We start from the raw sequence: 25,928 nt of genomic DNA, 5'->3' as shown, positions 1-25,928 counted from the left end.
CCTAGTCTTACGGATTTATGGACAACCCTGCAGGGTACATGGTTTCAGTTCCCTCCAGCACACTTGAGACATTAGTCGAGTCCATGTCACGTCCTCTTGCGGCACTTCTGCGTGCTCGCGGGGGTCCTACTCGTTTTTAGGCATGTGTACCAGTTTCTTTGGCTCTTCAGTGTATTTGGGAACAGTATATAACTTAATTCGATTACATTGAGGAAGGATGTTCCAAAGCGATTCAGAATTTGCTTACTAACTTATTAACACTAGTAATAGTTATTGTTCAGGCAACGGACTTGCCGCAGTAGATACATCGGTTCCTGTGAGATCACTGAAGTTAAGCGCTGTCGGGCGTGGTCGGCACTTGGGTGGCTGACCATCCAGGCCGCCATGCGCTGTTGCCATTTTTCGGGGTTCACTCAGCCTCGTGATGCCAATTGAGGAGCCACTCGACCGAATAGTAGCGGCTTCGGTCAAGAATACCATCTTAACGACCGGGAGAGCGGTGTGCTGACCCCAAGCCCCTCCTATCCGCATCCTCCACTGAGGATGACACGACGGTCGGATGGTCCCGGTGGGCCACACGAGGCCGGAAGACGGAGAGTAGTTATTGTTATATAACTTAACAAACATCAGCTCACACCTCACTCTAACACGAAACACCGATAAAGTTTAGATCCACATGAACTTAGCAAATCGAGCTTTCCCGAAGAGAGATATTCTTGTGGATAATGCTAAAATGGGTAGAACCACATGTGGATGCTGGAGCTGAAGTTTGGTACCTAGTCCCTTTTCTCAGATGGTGATGGTGAAGGGATACCCATGCCTAATCTTTCCTGTCTTCTTTTATTTTCTTCTTAAATTATACCATAAATTTATAATTTTCTGTTTCCAAATTCCTTTATTTGTTTTTAAAAATAAGCGAAATTGTTATAAGTAAATAACACCAAAGTGCAGACAAGAAAGCTCCTCCGGCCGGAGTGGCCGAGCGGTTCTAGGCCCTACAGTCTGGAACCGCGCGACCGCTACGGTCGCAGGTTCGAATCCTGCCTCGGGCATGAATGTGTGTGATGTCCTTAGGTTAGTTAGGTTTAAGTAGTTCTAAGTTCTAGGGGACTGATGACCTCAGAAGTTAAGTCCCATAGTGCTCAGAACCATTTGAACCAATTTGACCTCAGAAGTTAAGTCCCTTAGTGCTCAGAGCCATTTTGAGCCAAGAAAGCTCCACGCATCCGCATCTCCACGTGGTGTTCGCGGTGTTGCATGGGCAGCAATGCCCGTGGCCTCAATTGCATAGCACCATATTGCTGCGCGGTAATGGCCATAGGTACTGGGTAAGAGTTCTGTGTGGAGCACTACGGCATGCGTAAAATAATAACATGGCAGGCCCTAGTAGTCATAACGCTGCTTGAAAAAAAAAGAAAGAAACCAGGGGCAACTCGTGTCTCAAGCACGTGTCCCCAGAGAGCAACCAGCATTTGAATTAAGTCCCTAGTTTGGAGTTTTAACCTCCGGGATGTGCTGAAGAACATATTTCCTGACAGGTGGCTGGGCTGTGATGATCCCATAGCATGGTCCCTCCGCGCTCACCCAGTGTCACGCTATTAGACTTATTTTTGTGGGGTTATGTCAAGGATCACGTGCTCATAACACCACTCAGTGACATTGCTACCTTCAGTACACGAATCAGTGAAGCAGTCAGAACTGTAGATGCTGCAATGCTGATCCATTTATGGGCAGAACTCGAATATGGCCTTGACGTTCCAAGACCGAACAGTGGGGCACACAAGGAAATTCTTGCATTACAGAAGAAGAAATACTTTGAGAGCTGCTAAACGCTTTACAACAAACCATGGCGCTCTGCCTGTAATGGTTTGCAATTATTTTTTAAACGATAGCTGGACTTTGCGGACACCCTGTACTTTCCACAACAGTACCAAAAAGCGTAAGCCTTGAAAGGAGTCTACTGGAACACACTCGTATGTGGCACCCGAATACGATAATAATATTAATGCAAACTAAAATGAAACTAGAATATGATTTTATAAACGATGCATGTCTCTGATAGGCTTCATAATGCGGATCGCTGAGCACGACCACAGAGCCAAAGATACTGCTTCTTGTCTGAGATAGAAATGTTGGGGTAAGAGAGCGCTGGGCGCGTGGTTGTAGGTAGCTGTCTGTGAGTGATAGAGAATGGTGTAGGCAACTTTTGTGGTGTGCTCTGCGAAGCCACCAAGTGTTAGATTAATGTAGGAGTTGCGAAAACATGAAAGCAAAAGTGTTCGTGCAAGTAAGGTAAAGATGATAAATAATTATGATTTTTGTTTTGCCAGCGCTTCAATATAGATGAGTTGACTGATAATTTGTAATTGCTGAGTAACCGCAGAATGTACATAAACTGATTGATAAAAAGGCTAGTTAGATATTTCATTTTTGTAATGCTTTTAAGATTTGTGATTTGATGATTTGCATTTATGCTGGACTAGTGAGGTTAGATAATACTTGCTGTAAAAATCTCATTGTTTAAGGGTCAATTGATAATTGTGATACATTCTCCTTTTTTGACCAATGTAACTTCAGTTGTCAAATGTTTTTGAAAGGCAAATTTAACTTGCAATATAATTTCACAAAAAAAATCATTGTTAGTAATTCACCACAATCAGTACCGCCTCTCTGTCCAGGTCATATGTTTTTCAAAGAAGTTGGATTTTTCTTAAATGTCCTCGTATATCAGCCAAAAGAATTTCATATGCATTTCAGATATTATGGCCAGCATTGCGCACTGCTGAGCCTGTAGCTAGCATCCATATTTTTTTATGAGTTACAAGAATATATCGTGTTTCACCGTTGCCGCTTTAAAGGTAAGACAATTTAATTTATTGTTATGTGTACAGGGACCAAGGTTATCAGTTTTGAACAGGGCTAGGGAATTCAATGCCTAAGGGGCCGAATGTGCTTTTGCAGTGACTGTATTTCTTTACTGGTATTGGGAGTTGTATTCCACAAGCAATGCGTATAAAGTTTTTGCTAACAGTAACACAGAGTAAGCACAACACTTGCAGTTACAACAAGCTATACAATAATTCGAGTTTAGTATCCATTCCACAGTTCAGACATTCCTTCAACGGAATCGTAAAGTTTTCTTTCTGAAAGAACTGCCTTCCATTCACTACTACCCGTTTTACCTGTTCACGCCATATGATATCGCTTCTTAGTGTTACTCTTCAGTATTCAGACAATGTGACAGTTTACACAAGTTTACCACTTGTTGAAATGATAGCTGGACTTTGACACCCTGTCTTTTGCACAGTCCTTCCAACAAACATAATCTTTCCATTCACTTTGTAAGGTTTCTACGTAATTTATCTATGGATAAAATACTGAATATTATTTTTCAAAAACTTTCTCCTCGTGTAACGTGTCCTTAAGGCACCGTATTCAACTGCTGAGCAATACTGAGTGTTGGTCCGCCCTGCATTGCACTTGTGAACAGTGTCCTGACGGAAAACTTTAATGTCAGTGAAATGCAGAATTTGAAATAATGAAAATGAAACTAAGTAAATCCCAGAAGAAACTTAATGTGTACTCAGTGAAAACTATTCAACTAAACTCAATATTGAGGTACGTTGCGGAAGTTACGTGACACGAAGTGCAATGTCTCTATTGAAGTATTCACAAAACAAAATCATGCTTAACTCTGAAGAAGATAACTGTCTAAGCTTACTTTCACTGTTAACTGTAAGCCGGCCGCGGTGGTCTAGCGGTTCTAGGCGCTCAGTCCGGAACCGCGCGACTGCTACGGTCGCAGGTTCGAATCCTGCCTCGGGCATGGATGTGTGTGATGTCCTTAGGTTAGTTAGGTTTAAGTAGTTCTAAGTTCTAGGGGACTGATGACCACAGATGTTAAGTCCCATAGTGCTCAGAGCCATTTGAACCATTTTTGTTAACTGTAAATTAATCTGCTTACCTAGCATATTACCTGAAAATTCGGACTACGTACTGTTTGCTTACAAGAATGCAAAGTGAGAACTGCTCTGAAAGAAAAGTGACTTATCTGTTGATCAGCATGCTGTTTTGTGTCTTATGTACTGACGCTCTCGAAAGCAAGTTGAAATAAAAAAATGCAGCAGCTAAAGAAAAATAGTGTACTCACTACCACATTTTTCTTTGCTTGTCAGACACAGCCTGTGGCTGCGTGTGGTGTGAGATGCAATGCACACACGACAAAATATTCAGAATTTTACTAAGAGTAATGGAGGAGAGTTTTACTTTAAAGAAAAGCGTTCCTGAAAAACTGAGCTCTGATTATTGTCGAAAAAGACTGTACAACATAAGAAGACTAACAATTACTGAATACACTCGTTAGAAAAATTACAGAAATTTAAACCAATTGCGTAGTTTGTTACATAATGGAAACGAGAGATCAAATTAACACAAACCATAGATATTACTAGTTATCTAATGGAGACAGATTTCCTTCAGTTAGTAGTTGTGGCAAAGAAACATTTCATTCTCATGCGTGCATTGGTTACGTTGAAATATTCCTCCAAAAATCTTGTCCACTCATACAGTCAAGAAAATATTTTTCATCTTGATAATTAATTGAAACCCTCAGCTACCGGCAGGTGGTGTTGATATGCCTCAAAATGGTTCAAATGGCTCTGAGCACTATGGGACTCAACTGCTGAGGTCATTAGTCCCCTAGAACTTAGAACTAATTAAACCTAACTAACCTAAGGACATCACACACATCCATGCCCGAGGCATGTTGATATGCCTCAATGGGGACAGCTGAAAATGTGTGACCCACAGGGACTCGAACCCAGGATCTCCTGCTTACATGGCAGACGCCCTATCCATCATTTGTTTAATTTTTTTTGTCTTTGTTTTCTTCGGTGTTGTTCGTTGCGTTTGGTCTGGACGGACGTCACATTACATCCGTTCAAGTTTATCGTTGACTCTTTTGCTCAGTTTTTTTTTTTTTTTTTTTTTTTTTTTCAGAGGGACACCGTCTCTCTGACCGAACACGCTGAGCTACCGTGCCGGCATCCATCTGAGCCACCGAGGGCACAGATTAATAGCGCGACTGCAGGGACTCATCCCTTGCACGCTTCCCGTGAGACCCACATTCCCAACTGTTCACAATCTACATACGTAATGTTCCTAATAGAGATTTGCCCATCCCCTCATTACTCGCGCACACTAAGGTGACGATTCCCGTAAGAGTTAGGGCAATTTGTGCGCATTCGCACAGACGAAGGTCAATGGCCGGGTAGCCTTTAACTATACATATGAAGATAGTAACTGTTCCCGAAAGAACAGATACCATTGATGACCGTGCAGATTCTCTAGAATAAATGATAATTAATTGAAACACTCAGACGGTGGCTCAGATCGATAGAGCGTCTGCCATGCAAGCAGGATGTCCCGGGTTCGAGTCCCGGTCGGGGCATACATTTTCAGCTGTCCCCATTTTCAGGAACAGTTACTATCTTCATATATATTTTTCATCTTCATAATAATATTTTCCAGATAATTTCTCAGAGATTTACAAATACCAGCCTTCTTCTCTGAAACTCAACTGATTGCTTAATGCCCGTAATAAGAACGCCCTAGCGCTGTACAACTGACTGGCCACCAAACGCACTATAGATTACATTAACCCAGACTCAAGAATCTTATATACTACCCGCACAGCGCACTCTAGCATCTTTGTCCCAGTGCAGTAAAGGTGAGATATTTACAATGGCAGAAAGTATGTGAAAACCTTACAACCTTCCCTTCTACCTGTTTTACATGTTGACGCAATTTCATACCGCTTCTTAATGTTCCTTTTAAATATTCAAACAATGTGACGGGTTTCAGAAATTTCCCCCTTATCTCTTGACGGAATATATAGGTATCTTTCTTTGTCTTACGGTTTCTTTCTCTTTACTTTGCTACTTCGATAAGTTTGGTCCGCAATCTTTCAATATTACATAGGCTTTTGTCTGTCTCGCAAATGAACGCCTGTGCCGTGGTGCTGGGCTGAGACGTTCGAGTCTTGGTGGTGAATGAATTTTTCACTGCCAGTATATGGCCAGCAAGGGGAGGAGAGGTGGTGGCGCTATTTTCCTGATCACTAGCCTTATCGCCAATGTCCTGGATTAATTTCAAAACCTCTGCACTGTGTCTCGTGAAATGGGGCACTGTTGATGGTGATTTGTCCGTCGGATGGGGACGTTACGCTTGGAGTAGGCTACGTGCAGCACTCGGATTCAATCCCCTACCCCCTTCTCCCCCTTCCGCTCATCAACATCACAGAACACAAAAATAACACTACACTGTGGATGCATCCATTACAATCACCTACAGCCAACAGGTATTCTTACGATAAAACTCTGACGTCTCTAGAAGGAAAGTGTCCAATGTGCGCGACGAAAGAACAGCGTTTCTGACAGGCGATTGAACCCATTATATGGGATCTCTCAGCCAGGAATTCCATACGGCATACACGTTTTCACAGAGAATCATTTTCTTCCTGTGGGATATAGCAGCCATATATTTACTGAAGGACACTGTGCGATTTCATCTAGGCTCTTTTTTACCTGTACTTACCACGTATTTATTTTAATTTCGCACTATTGGCAAGTTTCGGCTTTCGTGCCATTCTCAAGTGCTGTCGCTGGCAAAAAATATATCCCTGTAGCACTTGAGAAAGGCCTTCTTCTTCTTCTTGTTACTTTCTTCCCAGGCTAAAGCCTGTTCCCTTCAGTGCCCCTCTGTCTACTCTCAAGTTTTCATTCTTCTTTTCCTTGGGCGGCCTATATTTCCTTTACCAGCTGGGATATACACTACTGGCCATTAAAATTGCTACACCACGAAGATGACGTGCTACACACGCGAAATTTAACCGACAGGAAGAAGATTATGTGATATGCAAATGATTAACCTTTCATAGCATTCACACAAGGCTGGCGCCGGTGTCGACACCTACAACATGCTGACATGAGGAACGTTTCCAATCGATTTCTCATATACAAACAGCAGTTGACCGGCGTTGCCTGGTGAAACGTTGTTGTGATGCCTCGTGTAAGGAGGAGAAATGCGTACCATCACGTTTCCGACTTTGATAAAGGTCGGATTGTAGCCTATCGCGATTGCGACATTGCTACTCGCGTTGGTCTAGATCCAATGACTGTTAGCAGAATATGGATCGGTGGGTTCAGGAGGGTAATATGGAGCGCTGTGCTGGGTCCCAGCGGCCTCGTATCACTAGCATTCGAGATGACGGACATCTTATCCGCATGACTGTAACGGATCGTGCAGCCACGTCCCGATCCCTGAGTCAACACATGGGGACCTTTGCAAGACAACAACCATGCCGGCCGCTGGTGGCCGAGCGAATCTAGGCGCTTCAGTCTGGAACCGCGCGACCACTACGGTCGGAGGTTCGAATCCTGCCTCGGGCATGGATGTATGTGATGTCCTTAGGTTAGTTTGGTTTTAAGTAGTTCTAAGTTCTAGGGGACTGATGACCTCAGACGTTAAGTTCCATAGTGCTCAGAGCCATTTGAACCATTTTTGAACAACAGCCATCTGCACGAACAGTTCAACGACGTTTGCAGCAGCATGGACTATCAGCTCGGAGTCCATGGCTGCGGTTACCCTTGACGCTGCATCACAGACAGGAGCGCCTGCGATGGTGTACTAAACGACGAACCTGGGTGCAAGAATGGCAAAAGTCGTTTGTTCGGATGAATCCAAGTTCTGTTTACAGCATCATGATGGTCGCATCCGTGTTTGGCGACATCGCGGTGAACGCACATTGGAAGCGTGTATTCGTCACCGCCATACTGGCGTATCACCCGGCGTGATGGTATAGGGTGCAATTGGTTACACGTCTCGGTCACCTCTTGTTCGCATTGACGGCACTTTGAACAGTGGACGTTACATTTCAGATGTGTTACGACCCGTGGCTCTACCCTTCATTGGATTCCAGCGAAACCCTACATTTCAGCAGGATAATGCACGACCGCATGTTGCAGGTCTTATACGGGCCTTTCTGGATACAGAAAATGTTCGACTGCTGCCCTGGCCAGCACATTCTCCAGATCTCTCACCAACTGAAAACATCTGGTCAATGGTGGCCGAGCAACTGGCTCGTCACAGTACGCCAGTCACTACTCCTGATGAACTGTGGTATCGTGTTGAAGCTGCATGGGCAGCTGTACCTGTACACGCCATCCAAGCTCTGTTTGACTCAATGCCCAGGCGTATCAAGGCCGTTATTACGGCCGGAGGTGGTTGTTCTGGGTACTGATTTCTGAGGATCTATGCACCCAAATTGTGTGAAAATGTAATGACATGTCGGTTGTAGTATAATATATTTGTCCAACGAATACCCGTTTATCATCTACAGTTGTTCTTGGTGTAGCAATTGTAATGGCCAGTAGTGTAATTATTGAAGGACACTATGCGGTTTCATCTAGGTCCTTTTTTACCTGTACTTACCACGTACTTATTTTAATTGCGCGCTATTGGCAAGTTTCGGCTTTCATGTCATTCTCAAGTGCTGTTGCTGCCAAAAAATATAATCCTGTAGCACTTGAGAAAGGCCTTCTTCTTCTTGTCTTGTTATTTTCCTTCCAGGCTAAAGCCTGTTTCCTTCAGTGCGCCTCCGTCTACTCTCAAGTTTTCACTCCTTCTTTTCTTGGGCGGCCTATATTTCCTTTACCAGCTGGTGATATATTTCTTATCCTTTCAGAATCTTCCGTTCGTCATCCTGTCTCTGTGTTCGTTCCAATCATGCTTTCTCTTATGTACTCTCCTATTAATGGAGTCCACTTCACATCCATTTCTAATGCTTCCCTTTCTATCTCTCAGTGTCTTCCCTGTAATCCTTTGCACAATTTTCATTTCCTTGGTTTCCAAACGTCTTTTTTTTATTGTCTAAGTTGTGTATAACTGGTCTCACTACTGTTTTATAAAGTCTTGCCTTTACTGACGTTCCTTGAAGTTATGTCCAATTATTTGCGGTTTTTCTTATAATTGTACCCCAATGGTACTTAGTTTCTGGACAACCACATCGTTATCGGAAATCATATCGTATTTAATAAGCGCAACACTCTAGCGACGATAGCGATTTGTTGGGACAACTAACCAAAACGTTGCACGATTACGCATCAACCTAATGCGAAGACGAAGGTACGCTGGGGCGTATAACGATTTGCTGTGTCACAGTAAGGGGAACGTGAAAAGAGGAACAAGGAAACAAGGCACAGGTTGCTGCTGTACCATTCAGACACATTTTTTTCTCTTCCCCTTTTTTTCCGGCGGCGCTGCTTACGTTCTCCGGGCTGCGTGCGCCTTTGTCCGCGGGGCTCTCATTGTTCTAATGAAATTAATCTGCAAGTGGCGCCGGCGTCCGCTGCGGCGCAAAGCGCGCGCTCCGACACTCCAGAGAGGGAGCCGGGCTGCGCTCCGTACACACGCGCGCGCTATCAATGCTGGCTGGCTGCCGACTCAAACGGACAACACATACGGCAGAATGTGACAAATTGGAACAGGGACAAACCTTTGTGTGCGTTCGGCCCATTGTGCGTGTGTCACCCGTCTAATATCGGAGGTCCCGCGTCTGCCGAGGGTAGGGTGGACTGCAAGCGGGTTACGGGAGGGAGGCAGAGGGCGGTAGGGCGAGAGGGAGAGAGGAGGCAGAGAGGAGGAAGCGAGGACAAGCGGGCGCGCTGCTGCAGGCAGATTGCCGGGGCGCGGACACAGGCAGAGGGCCGCGCGTCGCCGGTGGGTAGTGGGGGGGAATCCCCGAGCCCGTCCGCAATTAGCAGCCAGTTAGGCCGCCTCCACAAGCACCGAACTGTTGTTCCATCGAGGTGGCTGCCGTCTCCTGATTTTGGTCTCGCCCTTGGCTGTGCGCCTGCAATCAAACATCTTTAGCTTACGAAGGCAAGTAAATAAGCAAAACGCTGCTTGCTATTAAAACTGTTTCATGGCGTATTTATGGTGATGTAAAAGTGAAATTCGCGTGAAGCGCTCTACGCGCTTGGCTATGCAGTTAATAAGCATTTCAGACTGTCATTATGCCTCAAGGATGCACTGATGTGTCTGCCGTAAGTTTGGATGGCTCTTTGTTGAACACAGTTGAGAAATTCTGCTATCTTGGCTCGCGAGTGTCAAAATATCTCTCTGTGGACGACAAAATGAATGTTAAAATTGGCAAAGCAACGAATACTCTCTAGAAACTCGACCCAAGGGTAGGAGGCAACTAACGTATTACGGTTACCACAAAAAAAAAAAACCTCGCGAATCAAGAATTCGTGCTCATCGCCCTCACGTATGATACTGACATCTCAGCATGATGTGCTAAACAACAGCATACTCAACACCTTTCATATGAGATGTTTACGAAATATTCTAGGGAATGATACGGTCCCGAACACTGTGAAGCTACCTACTACCGCCACCACTCTCAGGGAATGTTGGCATCAGTTCACTTACGTCGTATGCGCCACATTCGACCTACCTGATGCACACAACTTTGTGAGATAGGATTTGCCAATAGACCGCCTGGAAGATTGCGCCACGTGTGATATGGACGCATTTCACACTTAAGAGCCAAAGAAACTGGTACACCTGCCTAATATTGTGCACGGCCCCCTCGAGCACCCAGTCCTCAACGGGACATGGACTCGACTAATGTCTGAAGTAGTGCTGGAAGGAATTGACACCATGAATCCTGCAGGGTTCTCCATAAATCCGTAAGACTACGAGGGAGGGAGATCTCTTTTGAACAGCACATTGCAAGGCATCCCAGATATGCTCAATCATGTTCATGTCTGAGGAGTTCGGTGGCCAGCGGAAGTGTTTAAATTCAGAAGTGCGTTCCTGAAGCCACTCTGCAGACATTCTGGAGGTGTGGGGTGTCTCACTGTCCTGATTGAATTGCCCAAGTCCGTCGGAATGCTCAATGGAGGTGAATGGATGCAGGTGATCAGACAGAGTGCTTACGTACGTGTCATCTGTCACAGCCGTATCTAGACCTATCAGGGGTCCTATATAACTCCAACTGCACACGCCCCACACCATTACACAGTCTCTAACATCTTGAACAGTCCCCTGCTGACATGCACGGTTCATGAGGGTGTACACGTCGATCCACTCGATACAATTTGAAAAGTGTTTCCAGTCGTCAACAGTCCAATAACGGTGTTGATGGGCCCAGACGAGGCTTAAAGCTTTGTGCCGAGCAGTCATCAAGGGTACACGAGTGGGTCTTCGGCTCCGAAAGCCCATATCGATGATGTTTTGTTACATGGTTCGCACTCCAATACCTGTTGATGGCCGAGCACTAAAATCTGCAGCAATCTGCGGAAGGTTTGCACTTCTGTCAAGCTGAACAATTCTCTTCAGTCGTCGTTGGCCTCCTTCTTGCAGGCTCTTTATCCCGCCGCAGTGATGTCGGAGATTTGATGCTTTACCAGATTCCTGATATTCACGGTACATTCGTGAAGTGGTCGTACTGGAAAATTCCCACTTCATCGCTGCCTCGGAGATGCTGTGTTCCGTCGCTTGTGCGCCGACCTTAACACCGCGTTTAAACTTACTTAAATCCTGATAACCTGCAATTGTAGCAGCAGTAACCGATCTAACTATTGCGCCAGACACTTGTTGTCTTACATAGGCGTTGCCGATCGGAGTGCCGTATTCTGCCTGTTTACATATCTCTGTAGTTGAATACGCATGCCAAGACCAGCTTCTTTGGCGCTTCAGTCTATATTAACTGCTTCAAACTAGAGGAACTCGCTGAAGACCGCAGCGGATGGTGGAAAGCCGTCAAGGATGGCAGCAAGTACCACGACGGCGCCTATCTCACAACTTGGCTGTGAAACGAGCGTGTAGACAAGCGCCTCCGACGAACCTCTCTTCCCGGGTTGTATACACTTGCCCCACCTGTGGGCGCCAATTGGGCTGTCGCATTGGACTGCTGTGTTATCAAAGGAAGTGTCCGCCTGATGCTACTTGTATCCTAGGAATAATCTTAGGAAGTATAAGCTATTGATGAAACAGTTCTCGACAACCGCACAAAGTAGTTGGGAATAACGCTTGGGTTTATTGAACCATACTGCCAACGACTTGCTACCACAAGTATATAACGGCAGTGCTTTGGCTGTCTCACGTCCGATATTTGGGAGTCGTAATTGATAAAAAAAAGGTCAATGGAAAAAATGCTAAAACGTAGCGCCAGATACATTACTTGCACCCTCTCCTCGCCACCTCTCATATGTCTGTTAGCACAATACATAAGCTATACCGAGCAACAGTCCTACTCTCCATGTTATATGGCTGCTCCTTCTGGGGCACAACAAGTAATACAAACATTAAGCAACTACAGATGTTGCAAAATCGCTATATTTGGCTCATTCTCAAAGCTCCTCGGTGAGATCGGACGAGGGACCTTCATCAAGAACTTGACATCGACACCATCAGCAAGACAATACGTAAGCTCCTGGACACCATTGAAGCTCCAACAAAAACGTATAGAAACCACCAATACAGAAGGACCCATGGACCCAGAGCCCGCAGTCCTTCTTACGAATAAATAAAGAGAACAATGCCCATTTAACTTTCCATCCAGGAAGTCCAACCACACAGTGGTAGGAATTCTCTTACACCACACACACACACAAACATAAAAAGCAGAGATGTCATTTGTACTTAAGTGATTCATATGAAAACGTTTTCCGACGTGGCTGTGGCTGTGGCTGCACGGTGGGAATTAACAACTTTGATCGCGAAATGGTTGTTGGGGCAAGACGCATTGGACACTCCATTTCGGAAATCATGAGGGAATTCAGTATTCCGAGATCCACAGTGTCAAGAGTGTGCCGAGAATACCAAATTTCAGGCATTAGCTCACACCACGGACAACGCAGTGGCCAACGGCCTTCACGTAACGATTGAGAGCAGCGGGGTTTGCATAGAGTTGTCAGTGCTAACAGACAAGCAACACTGCATGAAATAACCACAGGGATCAATGTGGGACGTACGACAAACGCCTATAGGGTCAGGATGACTCAGCATTTCTGCAGAGGACTTCGAACGATTTGTTGGGTACATGTCAGGACGAGTTGCTGCACTAAGCGGCCAAAAGGAGATTCTACACAACATTAGGAGGTATCCCATGACTTTTATCAGTATAAAAATTAACAGAGACTGAGAATAGACTTCTAGTCAAATTGCGTGCTTATGGAGTATTGTCTCAGTTGTGTCACTGGATTCGTGATTTCTTGTCAGGAGACAGTTCGTAGTAGTAATCGACGGAATGTCATGGAGTAAAATAGAATTGGTATTTGGCGTTCCTCAATAAGGTATAGGACCTTTGCTGGTCCTAATCTATACGGTGCGAAAAATGGTGGTAGTAAGTTCCTATGGGACCAAACTGCTGAGGTCATCGGTCCCAAGGCTTACACGCTACTTAATCTAACTTAAACTAACTTACGCTAAAGACAACACACACGCCCATGCCCGAAGGTGGACACGAACCTCCGATGGGGGGAGCCGCGCGAATCGTGGCAAGGCTCCTCAAACGGCGCGACTTCCCCGCGCAGCTGGCCTCTCGTTTATGTCCCATGAATGTTCGGTGGGATTCATGTCGGGCGATCTGGGCGGCTAAATCACTTGCTCGAATTGTCCAGAATATTCTTCAAACCGATCGCAGACAATTGTGGCCCGTTGACACGACATCGTTGCTTGGGTTCAAATGGCTCTGAGCACTCTGGGACTTAACAGCTATGGTCATCAGTCCCCTAGAACTTAGAACTACCTAAACCTAACTAACCTAAGGACAGCACACAACACCCAGTCATCACGAGGCAGAGAAAATCCCTGACCCCGCCGGGAATCGAACCCGGGAACCCGGGCGCGGGAAGCGAGAACGCTACCGCACGACCACGAGCTGCGGACCATTGCTTGGGAACATGAAGTCTGAATGGCTGCAGATGGTGTCCAAGTAGTCGAACGTAATCATTTCCAGTGAGTGATCGGTTCAGTTGGACCACAGAAGCCAGTTCATTCCGTGTTAACACAGCCCACAAGATCATGGAGCCACCATCAGCTTGCACAGTGCCTTGTTGACCACCTGGGTCCGTGGCTTCGTGGGATCTACGCCATACGCGAACACTACCATCGGCTCATACCAACTGAAATCGCGCCTCGTCTTACTATACCATGGTTTCCCAGTCGTCTACGGACCAACCGATGTGCTGTTAGCAACGGCACTGTCGACAATCTTCTGTTGGAATAGCCAAATTTCGCCGCACTCTCCCAAAGGATACGTTTGTTCTTGGTCCCATATTGATTTCTGCGATTATGTATCGCATGTTGCTTGTCTGTCAACACTGACGACTTACGCAAACACCATTGCTCTCGGTCGTTAAGTGAAGAATGTCGGCCAATGCGTTATCCATGATTAGAGGTAATGCTTAAATCTGGTAATCTTGGCAAACTCTTGTCGATGTTGCTCTCGGAATATTGAATTCCCTGACAGTGTCCGAAATGGAATGGCCCTTGCGTCTAGCTCCAACTACTATTCCGCGTTCAAAGTCTGTTTATTCCCTTCTTGCGGCCATAATCACTTCGGAAACCATTTCACATGAACCACCTGAGTACAACTGGCAGCGCTGCCATTGCACTGCGCTTTTATACCTCGTGTACGCGTTGCTAAAAAAATGGTTCAAATGGCTCTAAGCACTATGGGACTTAACATCTGAGGTCATCAGTCCCCTAGACGTAGAACTTCTTAAACCTAACTAACCTAAGAACATCACACACATCCACGCCCGAGGCAGGATTCGAACCTGCGACAGTAGCAGCAGCGTGGTTCCGGACTGAAGCGCCTAGAACCGCTCGGCCACAGCGGCCAGCACGCGTTACTACCGCCATCTATATACGTGCATATCACTATTCCATGATTTTTTGTGACCTCAATATGTAAGGAAACATTACGCTGCGGGTTTCTTATTCTGACACCTCATTTGAATTTGATGTGTTTTTATAGTATCCTGTTAAGTCTCTTGCAAGAAGGAGAGACGTCTACAAGAACGTGTCGGAATTCCACTACGGCAGTATCGTCGCCTATGCAATCGCCGGTCTATCACATTTTTAAGATAGCTGACGGTAGCAACCACAAATAAACTTTCAACAAATGATGTATACAGCCAATTGGTTGCATAAATTTTGCTGTAATAAGCCCTGGCCGGGTTTCAATACCCGCAGAGGTATATTCTTCAGGAGAAATAAAATTACATAACTTACATCACGCTAAATTTATATGAAAGGACTGACCAAAACTTCGGCCTCGGTTTCGGCCAGTATCGCTCAAGTATATGGTTTGGGTCGCAGTTTCGATTTGGCCAGAAATAAGCCGAATATTCGTCCTGGCCGAAACCAGCTTTCGAGAACTCACGGATGAAGTCGAGTCACGTTCGGAATGGATTCAATCAACGATAGTGTATCACCTGTGTTGACGGGGCGCCCTTTAACTATTAGGAGACCGGTTTCCTCACGTGTAAGAAGTGTATTTTGTTGCTAATCACAATATAATGTAATAACCTATTAAATGCATATTTGAACCATCAGTTGTTTTTGTTTTAAATCCAAATTCTACCTTCACGAATGAAGGGTTAAAATGGTTTAAACCTCCATATTGCATTAGTCATTACTTAAAATGTTTACTGCATGCCATGAATGTAAATGTATGCCACAGGGCTGTAAAACCAACCATCCGAATACCAAACGTAGATGGCTGTATGAAGCTATCTCTCCTAAGAAAGGAAATGTAAAGGCTATTTATAGAAGCAAATAAATGATTGCTTTCTGCGTATTTTGTATTGTGGTGTGATATGCCATCAGACATGTCCAGGCTATAGTATTTCGTAGTATCTGCTCGACAGATTCGTTGTGCACCTAAAGAGTATCTTCCTACAAGAAGATACGCAGGACTTTAACGTTTTTAGTATGATGTGGACTTTTTGTGGTAGTTCAGTTTACTTATTCTCTAACTTACTTAAACGTTTTTTAGTTACAAAAGTCACAACAAAGAAAAAAAGAATTCTATTTGGAAGTACTTTAATGAAAGTACCATCGATTTATCTAAAGCCACTTGCACAGTTTGCAACAAAACTCTTCCGTTGGCAGCCATTAACCCAAAAGACAAAAATCTCATGGACTGAAGAAACGTATATCAAAATTTCATGGCTCAGAATACAAACAGGTTTTAAAATGTCAGTAAGAACTGGAAGATTTGAAAAAAGAAGCCACATCAAAGAGGATGAGCTCCATAGTCTTCTTGAGTACCGGTCCCGAGAAGGATGGAAAACCCAGTCTAATTCAGTAAACCATTCCGAGTTTGACCACTAAATCTGTACACAGGTCAGACGACCATGAAGTAGCTAAAAGAATAGACAAAGCTATTATGGATTTAGTAACTGTTGATATGCTGCCGTATTCTTTGGTAGATGGCGATGCGTTTTACTGATCCACAGGCTGTTCACAAATATCGGCTCAAATCTGAAAAAATTATTTAGAACAACGTTGATGCCGTAGATCTACGGCAAAGTGAAAGCCAAAGTAAACAACCTCATTGCGAAATGTGAATGTTTAAGTGCCACCGCCGACAGATGGACCAACGCAAGCAAAATAAGCTCACTCCCCAGTTTTACAGGACATTCCATCATTGAGCTCCAACGTTTGAAAATTATACTGGATCCAACTGTGTTAGAACAAGATCATAATAGTCAATATATCGAACTAAAATTAGCAGAGATGGTTAATGGATGGCGCGTAAGCGGCACGATTTTTCTAATATGTGACAATGCACCAAAATGGTTTGTGCGATGCGTGGGCAATTTGAGGCTATAGGTTGTGTGTCACATACGCAGGAATTAGTTATAAAACATTCACTGTTCTCAAATGAACAAATCAGAGCCGTAATAAAAAAGGACCGGAAAATCGTGGGCCACTTCCACCACAGTGAGCAAGGTTCCAGAAAACTAACAGACTGCCAGAATCAGTGCTTTTATACAAGACGTCGACGTCCACTGCAATCAGTATTCAGCTGGAAGAAAAAAGTCTACGGGATTCACACTGATCCCAACGGTTCTAGGCGCTTCAGTCCGGAACCGCGCTGCTGCTACGGTCGCAGGTTCGAATCCTGCCTCGGGCATGGCTGTGTGTGATGTCCTTAGGTTAGCTACGTTTAAGTAGTTCTGAGTCTAGGGGACTGATGACCTCAGATGTTAAGTCCCATAGTGCTTAGAGCCATTTGAACCATCTGATTCACACTGCCAGCTCTCCGATCAGATGCACTCAGACACAGGCGCAACAGTATTGCAGGACCAAACTTCGGCGTTCAGGTAGACAATCCAGTGTCATCTTTCGGAACCACTGTTACAACGCAACGCTGACATGTACTCTTACAGGAACTCCAGTCCATGTCCCGCTCTAAGAAAAGCAGTCTTAAAGTACCTTTCTGCTACACCTACTAGCGTTGCCAGTGAATAGCTGTTCATTGCCGCTGTACAAATTAATGCAGATCGTCGAAGTAATTTGCTCGGTGAAAATGTGGGAAAACTTTTCTTAGCTTACAATATAAGACTTTCTAATTACGATTACTAGAACTGCTAAATTAGTTAAACATTTAAGGTATTTTTGATGTTATTTCTTTCTATAACTAATTCTTATTTTTTAAGGTTTTTGCTAATAATTTTGTTTTGTACGTTAATTCAATTTTCTTTGTCGAAGATATGATCATATCGTTATTTTGAGGCTGATAGTACAAAAATGTCAAATGAAAGATCTCAGTGATTCAATTAACGACTTGGGAAAGAATATTGTTATAGGAGACTCCGTAATACGATAGAAATCATAAAATATATTACTGAACAAGCATTTAGCCATCAACCTGTTAGCAACAAAATCTTCTTGAGAACACTAGTTGATGGTGACAGATAAGAAGAGACTTAAAAACTGATATAAATTGTAGTTCAATGGATTTCTTTCTTTATCTACATTGTATTAAAAAAATAAAGTGATTTACTAATAAATCCAAAATTTGTATTTCATATTAATAGGATAATCTGTTGCCAAGGTGGGAAAAACTAGTGACTTGAGTTGTAATGCAAGTTTAGCGAAATTTTAATTTAATTACGTAAGTTTGGGCTGGGGTTACGGTTTCGGCCGAAAGTAGCAGAGGGGTCGAATATTCTGTTACAGTTTCGGTTTCGGCCGCAGATTATGTTTCAGTCAGACACTAATTATAAGCGTAAATTACGAGTTAAAAGGCTCCAGTCAAATAGCAGAAATCTTATATTAAGTGTCCATGAAAAAGAGCAAAAATTACTGCACAGATACAGCTTATTCTAAGAAAAAAGAGTTATGTGACTTTATTCGTTCTGAACAAGAAACCCCTCGTGGCACTGAAATCGAGCACCCACCAATCCCCTTCCTCAAGTTCTGCAACTTTCCCTCCAGGTAGAAGAGTGCGTTTTTCACCGAACACGACCGTCCGGCAACATCATGTTAGGGCCAGGTAGCTTGTATATGGCTGCAGAGACTAGGATACTACTGATGAATTTAGTGCCATGAAAGTAAGTTACTGAAAAATGCTGTGTAGGATTGTGATTCTGAAGACAGAGATTAGTGTAAAACAGGGCTGCATAGCTCAAAAGTAGTCCGGGGCCAAACCAAAACTAGAATCTAGAGTGCGGGCCATAGTAGAGTTTTTGGCCAATTGTATTGAATATAATATTCAAAACTAAAAAAAATAATCATTATTTCAATTATTAATTACTATTTCATTATATATTTTCGTTCAACTATGAGATACAAATAGCTGATGTACTGTACAGATATGGACTACTTAACGTAAGCAGCAACAAAAAACATTAAACTTGATGAAACTACACAAAATTTATTCTCAGCCCTTGAATAAAAATATCATTTAGAAAATGTTTTTATTAAAAGGCTCATTTAATGACAGTTAGGAATGGCTATTGTAGTAGCATACTTGCGTGACAAACTTATGAAAACAGTATAAAAATGTAAAAAACTGAAACAAAGACTTAATGAGCTATTGCATCTCATGTCAGCTCCAAGTTTTTCAAAATCTGGAGTCATGTTTGACGTTGAAGTTTTTATTTTGTGTTTTAAATGTCCGTTAATTAAACAAGAGCGAAATATGCTTTTATTTACGTTCAGAACAGAAAAGTTTATTCACATATGTAAGTGCTGCCAAACATGCTGAATGCTATTACTGCTGCGTCTCTTAGGTTACTAAATTTATTTTTGTCCCAGTTTTATAGAAATCAAGAAGACCGTTCTCTCTGGACTTGGTTCTATAGATTGGAGAGCACTGGATTTCTGTGATATCCACTTGAAGTCCACAATTATCTCTTCTCAGAGTGTAGAAAAAGGGTGTTCAACCATGCTGAACATGATTTCCTCATCTTTTGGCAAAGAAAAGTCTTTTAGAATTTTTCAATTCATTTATCAACGTAGCGAAAAGTTTTCCTTCCTAGCACAGCGTATTTATTTGAAGAAATAGTTTTGCAAGTAGGAAAATGGGTCACATCGCCTTTCAACAACTGGTTTTTTGAAGAGTGCAAGTTTCATTTTGAAAGCACACTGGAAAAATATGTTATATTGAAATGGGTCAGATACTCCTGCTTTATGCCAACTTTACATTCAGACAATCATTCGTTTCTCCATCGAAAGGAACCAACGCCAAAATTTTTAGAATAGGAGGTGATAACGTTTTGTGGCATGCAGCAAACCACACTCATTATCCATCTGTAGAACAAGAGACAGGAAATCGGTAACAAATGCCTATGAAAAATAAATGAAACGAGTGTAAAGAAGGTGAGTGGCTTCATCACTGCTTCTCTCTAATTTACTTGAAGATAAAGAAGTAACAGGTATGTTTTCTAATCCACAGTTACTGTCTAACACACAGAAAATTATATTGATGAGAAAAATGCATCATTCTCTCCTCCTGTCTGGTGAAAGCCAACTTAGTGTGACAGACGTCATTCTTGTTTCAACTCATTGTTTGAATAAGGTTGACATTATAATGTATATTTTTGTAATTTAATTTAGGAGAGTTGAAACAGATTATTACAGCCCGCTAAATAATGTTGGCTGTGGTTCTGTTGTGTACATAGTTCCACGTAGTCAGCGCGTACACAACTTTCCCACTAGAGCGCGTCCCGCTAAGCACAACAGCGCAGGCACAGCTCTCGTCCATCTCCACACTACGAGATGGCGCTGCCTTAGAGATGGACCAAATTCTGCTTCCGCCGATCCGTGTATTAATATGTAACGCAGCCAATGAGATTGCTGCTAACTTAGAACCTTTTCTCCTCGCGGATCACACTCGCGCAGTGATACCTGAACGCGCGAGGTATTATAACGAGTGTACAGACCTCCGATTAGTCACTCTGCATTAGTCTGTACGAGTCTGCATTTATCTGCACCTGTCTGTACCAGTCTACATTAGTCTGTACCAGTCTATAGTCAAGTTTCAGAATGCATCTAATAAGATTATCGTATTTCTGTACATAGCCATGAAGATAAATGTATAGACACTTTGTCAAGTATCAGAGATATGTGAGAATAAGATCAACGTACCAAGACCAAAGGAACTTCAGACTGTCTGTTGCAAATAGCACGCAGAATCAAGTTACGTAAGGTTTATGCTTGTTACTATTTTAATAAATGTGTGTGAAAATTAATCAAGTTCTGTTTAAAGTTGGTCACCGTCAATCTGCTACTCTAAGCGTGCATGTGGCATTTCTACCGTCTGACCTAACGGCAGAAGATAAACACGCCACGATAAGACCACGAGACATATTGCTGACACTCGCCTACTTCGTTAGAGCGACAAGTCAAATAATCTGATGGTGTGTGTACCGAAGGTCTTACAGTACACACACCACAGGTTCCGTGCCACAAACTGATAATAAAATCAATGGAAGACAACCATCCATTCAGGAAAAAGATCATGCAATGGCAAAATGGATAAACTGCACTTATAGAAGTGTGTTTCGTACAAAGCTTAAATGATATTTGTTAGTTTAAAAATATCTTTAAAATAAACATATCTGAATCGAAATCTTATTATATGCGCTGAGGTGACTAAAGTCATGGAATACCTCCTAACATCATGTCGGGCCACCTTTAGCCCGGCGTAGTGCAGCATCTCGACGTGGCATAGACTCAACAAGTCGTTGGAAATCCCCTGCAGTAACACTGAGCCATGCTCCCTCGATAACCGTCCATAATTGCGAAGTGTTGCAGACGCAGGATTTTGTGTACGAACTGATCTCTCGATTACGTCCCATAAATGTTCGCTGGAATTCATGTCAGGCAATCTGGGTGGGCAAATCATTCGCTCCAGTTGTTCAAAATGTACTCCAAACCAATCGCGAACAAATGTGGTCCAATGGCATTACGCATTGTCATCCACAAAAATCCATCGTTGTTTGGGAACATGAATGGCTGCAATAGTCTCCAAGTAGCCGAATATAATTTCCAGTCAATGATCGGTTCAGTTGGACCACAGTATCCAGTCTGTTCCATGTAAACACAGCCCATACTATTATGGAGCCACCACTAGCTTGCACAGTCTCTTGTTGACAACTTGAATCCATGGCGTCGTGGGGCCTGCGCCGCCCTCGATCACTACCATCAGCTCTTACCAACTGAAATGGGGACTCATCTGACCAGGTGTCTGGCTCCAACTACCGTTCCACGTTCAAAGTCTGTTCATTCCCGTCGTTCGGCCATAATCACGTCGAAAACCTGTTCACATGAATCACCCGAGTACAAATGACAGCTCAGCCAATGCACTGCCCCTTTTATATCTTGTGTACGTGATACTGCCACTATCTGTATATGAGCATATCGCTGTCACATGACTTCAGTCATGTCAGAGTAATGTCTTCCACTTGAACAATTTTTCTTCACCGTTCTGTTTTTCCACTGTTCAATCGTCCAATGTTTATGCTCCTTACACCAAGCGAGGCGTCGTTTGGCATTTACGGGTGTGGTGTAATGAGCAGCCACTCGGCCATGAAACCCAAGTTTTCTCACCTCCTGCCTAACTGTCATAGTACTTGCAGTGGATCCTGATTTAGTTTGGAATTCCCGTGTGATGGTCTGGATAGATGTCTGCCTATTACACATTAAGACCCTCTGTCAGCGGTCTCTGTCAGTCAACAGACAAAGTCGGCCTGTACGCTTTTTTGCTGTACGTGTCCCTTCACGTTTCCACTTCACTATCACATCGGAAACAGTGGACCTAGGGATGTTTAGGAGTGTGGAAATCTCGCGTACAGGCGTATGACACAAGTGACACCCAATCTCCTGACCACTTTCGAAGTGCGTGAGTTCAGCGGAGCGCTCCATTCAACTCTCTCGCGATGTCTAATGACTACTGAGGTCGCTGATATGGAGTACATGGCAGTAGGTGGCAGCACAATGCACCTAATGTGAAAAACGTATGTTTCTGGGGTGTCCGGATACTTTTGATCACACAGTGTATATAGAGCTTAGTGTGACACTGCCGCTACACTGAGAGGGGATGCGTTGTCTCCAGGAGCATCTCCCAAACGTCATTACGGATTGCGGCGATCCCTCGATAATGTCTGTTGTATCGATTCGTGTTGCCAAGTTTGGCGTGGCACTGCGATCTCTGGAAGATACCACTACATATAAAGACTGAATCACATGTGCCATGCATATTTATTAGAACAGTGATACACCTTCTAACGAAGCCGCGAACTCGAAAAATTAAGATGTCCGAAAACGTCTTACACTTGTTGTAAAACAGTACGAAGCACACAATATTATCCCAGTCAAGCTCAGCCCTGAACACATGAATGGTAGCTTTTAGCGCCAGTTGTCTTTAACATACACACCAATCACCGACTGTCAAGTCCAAAAATACAATTACGTATGCAGGAAGCAGATTATCTATACCTTGCTGCATAGAGCTTAGCATCTCTGAAGAGAAATCTAACCACTGTCCTTAGTTATTTAAGTACAATACGAGTTAGCGAAAATCAAAGTCTTCAAAGACTGAACTCTGCCCCTTTCACCTACCGAACGTGGAAGCTTGATGTGTAATAGCCAGTAGCCCAGCTACAACGCTGCAACACTTTTAAATACCTGAGAGTAAGGCTTGAAAGAGCTCGTATGAGTACATACAAAAGCCACCGTATCAGTAATCAAAAGGAAACCTCCGCATGCAGCAATAAGATTTGTAAACAGGCAAGACAGCAACGAAGCCCACTTTCCAGTAAAGTCCGTGATTCAGCAATGGCACTTGGTGTTTCCGCCGCTGAATATGCTTCCCCAGCGTAAAACAGGTTGCCCCACGCCAACCTTGCGCTTACAAAAGTGAAAAGGAAGGAGGATTAGGATTTAACGTTCCGTCGATGATAAGGTCTCGAAATTCCTGTGTCCCATTCACAACTTTCGCCACTGACATTATTTCCAGCGTTATTAACTCGCAGGCACTATGCAAAGACACATTCTGTATCGAGGTATCAATATCTGCAAGCATAACTGACTGTGGCACGTTCAGTAAAGTGGGCGAAAGACGCTCTTGGAGTCGCTGCTTCCGCGAGCCAATGAACCTTAAGCGCGGGTTGTGGCCGAACGCTGAACGGCGTGTTAGATGGAGACGGAGTTGTCAGTGTGGTGTAATCATTTGGCGAGTTGAGTGGGAAGCTGCAGTGTGCTAACATGTGCTATGGTTGTGTAAAACAGGAGTGCAATTGAAAGCAGAGTCTTCCGTTCATTCGTAGATACTATGCTGGTAATAGGTGTCTGTTTTCTTGTTCATATTGCAAGGCTAGGTGTGACGACTTTCACGGTATTCTCAAAACTTAAGGTGTTACGCTTTTGGCTTTGTGAAATGGTAGCTCTTCGATGCAGGACATATAATCGGTTTCCGTTAATCCGTCCTAATAGTGAGGCTTTCAAGCTCATCACATTTCCACTCAACGAGCTTCTTTCTATATTTCTCCAGATGTACAGATTTTACGAGGGTCGTCCACAAAGTAAATCCCTTTTCTATTTCGATCTGCGCTATCCGCGGCAGCGCTACGATCGCAGTTCCGAGCATGGGCGGCAATTACTCTCACTCAAGGAGAAGACGTGTCCGCCATTTCCAGATCGCTGCTGCCGACGTGTGCTTTGTCAGCCGTAATTGAAAATGCCGCCGTGTGTGACATCAGATCTGTGATTCGTTCTATAAATGCAAAGAAAGTTAAATCAAAGGAAATTCATCGGCATATCTGCTGAGGTTTACGGACAAAATGCCTTGGTTAAAAGATGGGTCAGACTGATCAATGCAGGACGTGATCAAGTGCACGATGATGAACGAAGTAGACGGTCGTCTGTGGTTACTGATGAACTGGTTCACGCAATTGAAGAGAAGATTAACCACAACCGTAAGTTCACATAGTGACCTTGCTATGGAATTTTTGCAAATCTCACGATCACTAATTCATGAAATTGTAACCGAAAAACTGAAAATTCGAAAACTTTGCTCACGTTCGGTACCCAAAATTCTTACTGAGCAACATAAAAAACAACGGATGGGCAGTGCAGTTCAGTTTTTGACACGCTACAATGAAGAAGGCGATGGGTTTTTTTCTAGGATAGTCACGGGGAATACAACTAGGGTATCGTACGACACCACTGAAACAAAACGGCAATCAATGGAATGGAGGCACACTTCATCCCCAACGAAGGTTAAGCCTTCTCTTGACACCTCGAAAAGTCATGTGTACCGTTTTTTGGGACAGAAAAGGCATTTTGCTGATTGATTTCTTACCATGAGGTCAAACAATCATTGCACATGGTTAATGCGAAACCATTAAGAAACTGCGCCTCGCAATACAGAACAAGCCCGAGGATTACTGTCAAAAGCTGTTGTTTTTTTCCACGATAATGCCAGATCTCACATGGCGAATGTGACCAAATTACGGGAATTTCACTAGGACGCGTTTGATCATCATCCGTACAGCCCGGACCTCGCTCCTAGCGACTTTCATCTCTTCTTACACCTAAAATGTCTTTGGTGGTTAACACTTCAACGATGACGAGCTGAAAGAACATGTTACCACATGGTTGAATACACAGGCGGCAACCTTCTATGAAGAAGGTTCAAATGGTTCAAATGGCTCTGAGCACTATGGGACTTAACATCTATGGTCATCAGTCCCCTAGATCTTAGAACTACTTAAACCTAACTAACCTAAGGACATCACACAACACCCAGTCATCACGAGGCAGAGAAAATCCCTGACCCCGCCGGGAATCGAATCCGGGAACCCGGGCGTGGGAAGCGAGAACGCTACCGCACGACCACGAGCTGCGGACATATGAAGAAGGCATACAAAAACTTCTGCCACTCTATGACAAGTGCCTACAAAATTTCGGAAGCTATGTAGAAAAATAGTTTAACAGTTGTAGATTTTTGTAATACAAATATTTTTTCTGTATCTGTACACGTTTGTTTTATATAACCAAACGCAACTTACTTTGTGGACATACCTCGTATTTTGTTCAAATCTTTCAGATGGTGTAATCTTTAGTACCACGCGCCTTGTATACTTGTGTGTCTCATCGTAACTTAACTACATTTTGAGAGCAATTGTATGTTTTTCTGATCAAATATTTTTAAAGATTTTACAATTTCTTTACCATCATTTTTTTCAGTTCTGAAGATTTGACACCGAGATGCACTTGATTGGTGTCAAACCTTTCTATATAAAGCGCATTTTGCCTTCAGCAAAGATAGCCATTTTATTGTGTTGATTCTACGATCAGTATTGCATTACACAGTAAACCTGGTGAGCAATACTCTC

This window comes from Schistocerca serialis, chromosome 5, assembly GCF_023864345.2.
Source record: "Schistocerca serialis cubense isolate TAMUIC-IGC-003099 chromosome 5, iqSchSeri2.2, whole genome shotgun sequence".
Classification (NCBI taxonomy): Eukaryota; Metazoa; Arthropoda; class Insecta; order Orthoptera; family Acrididae; genus Schistocerca; species Schistocerca serialis.
The sequence above is the reverse complement of the archived record's forward strand: the minus strand, read 5'-3'. Positions refer to the sequence as shown.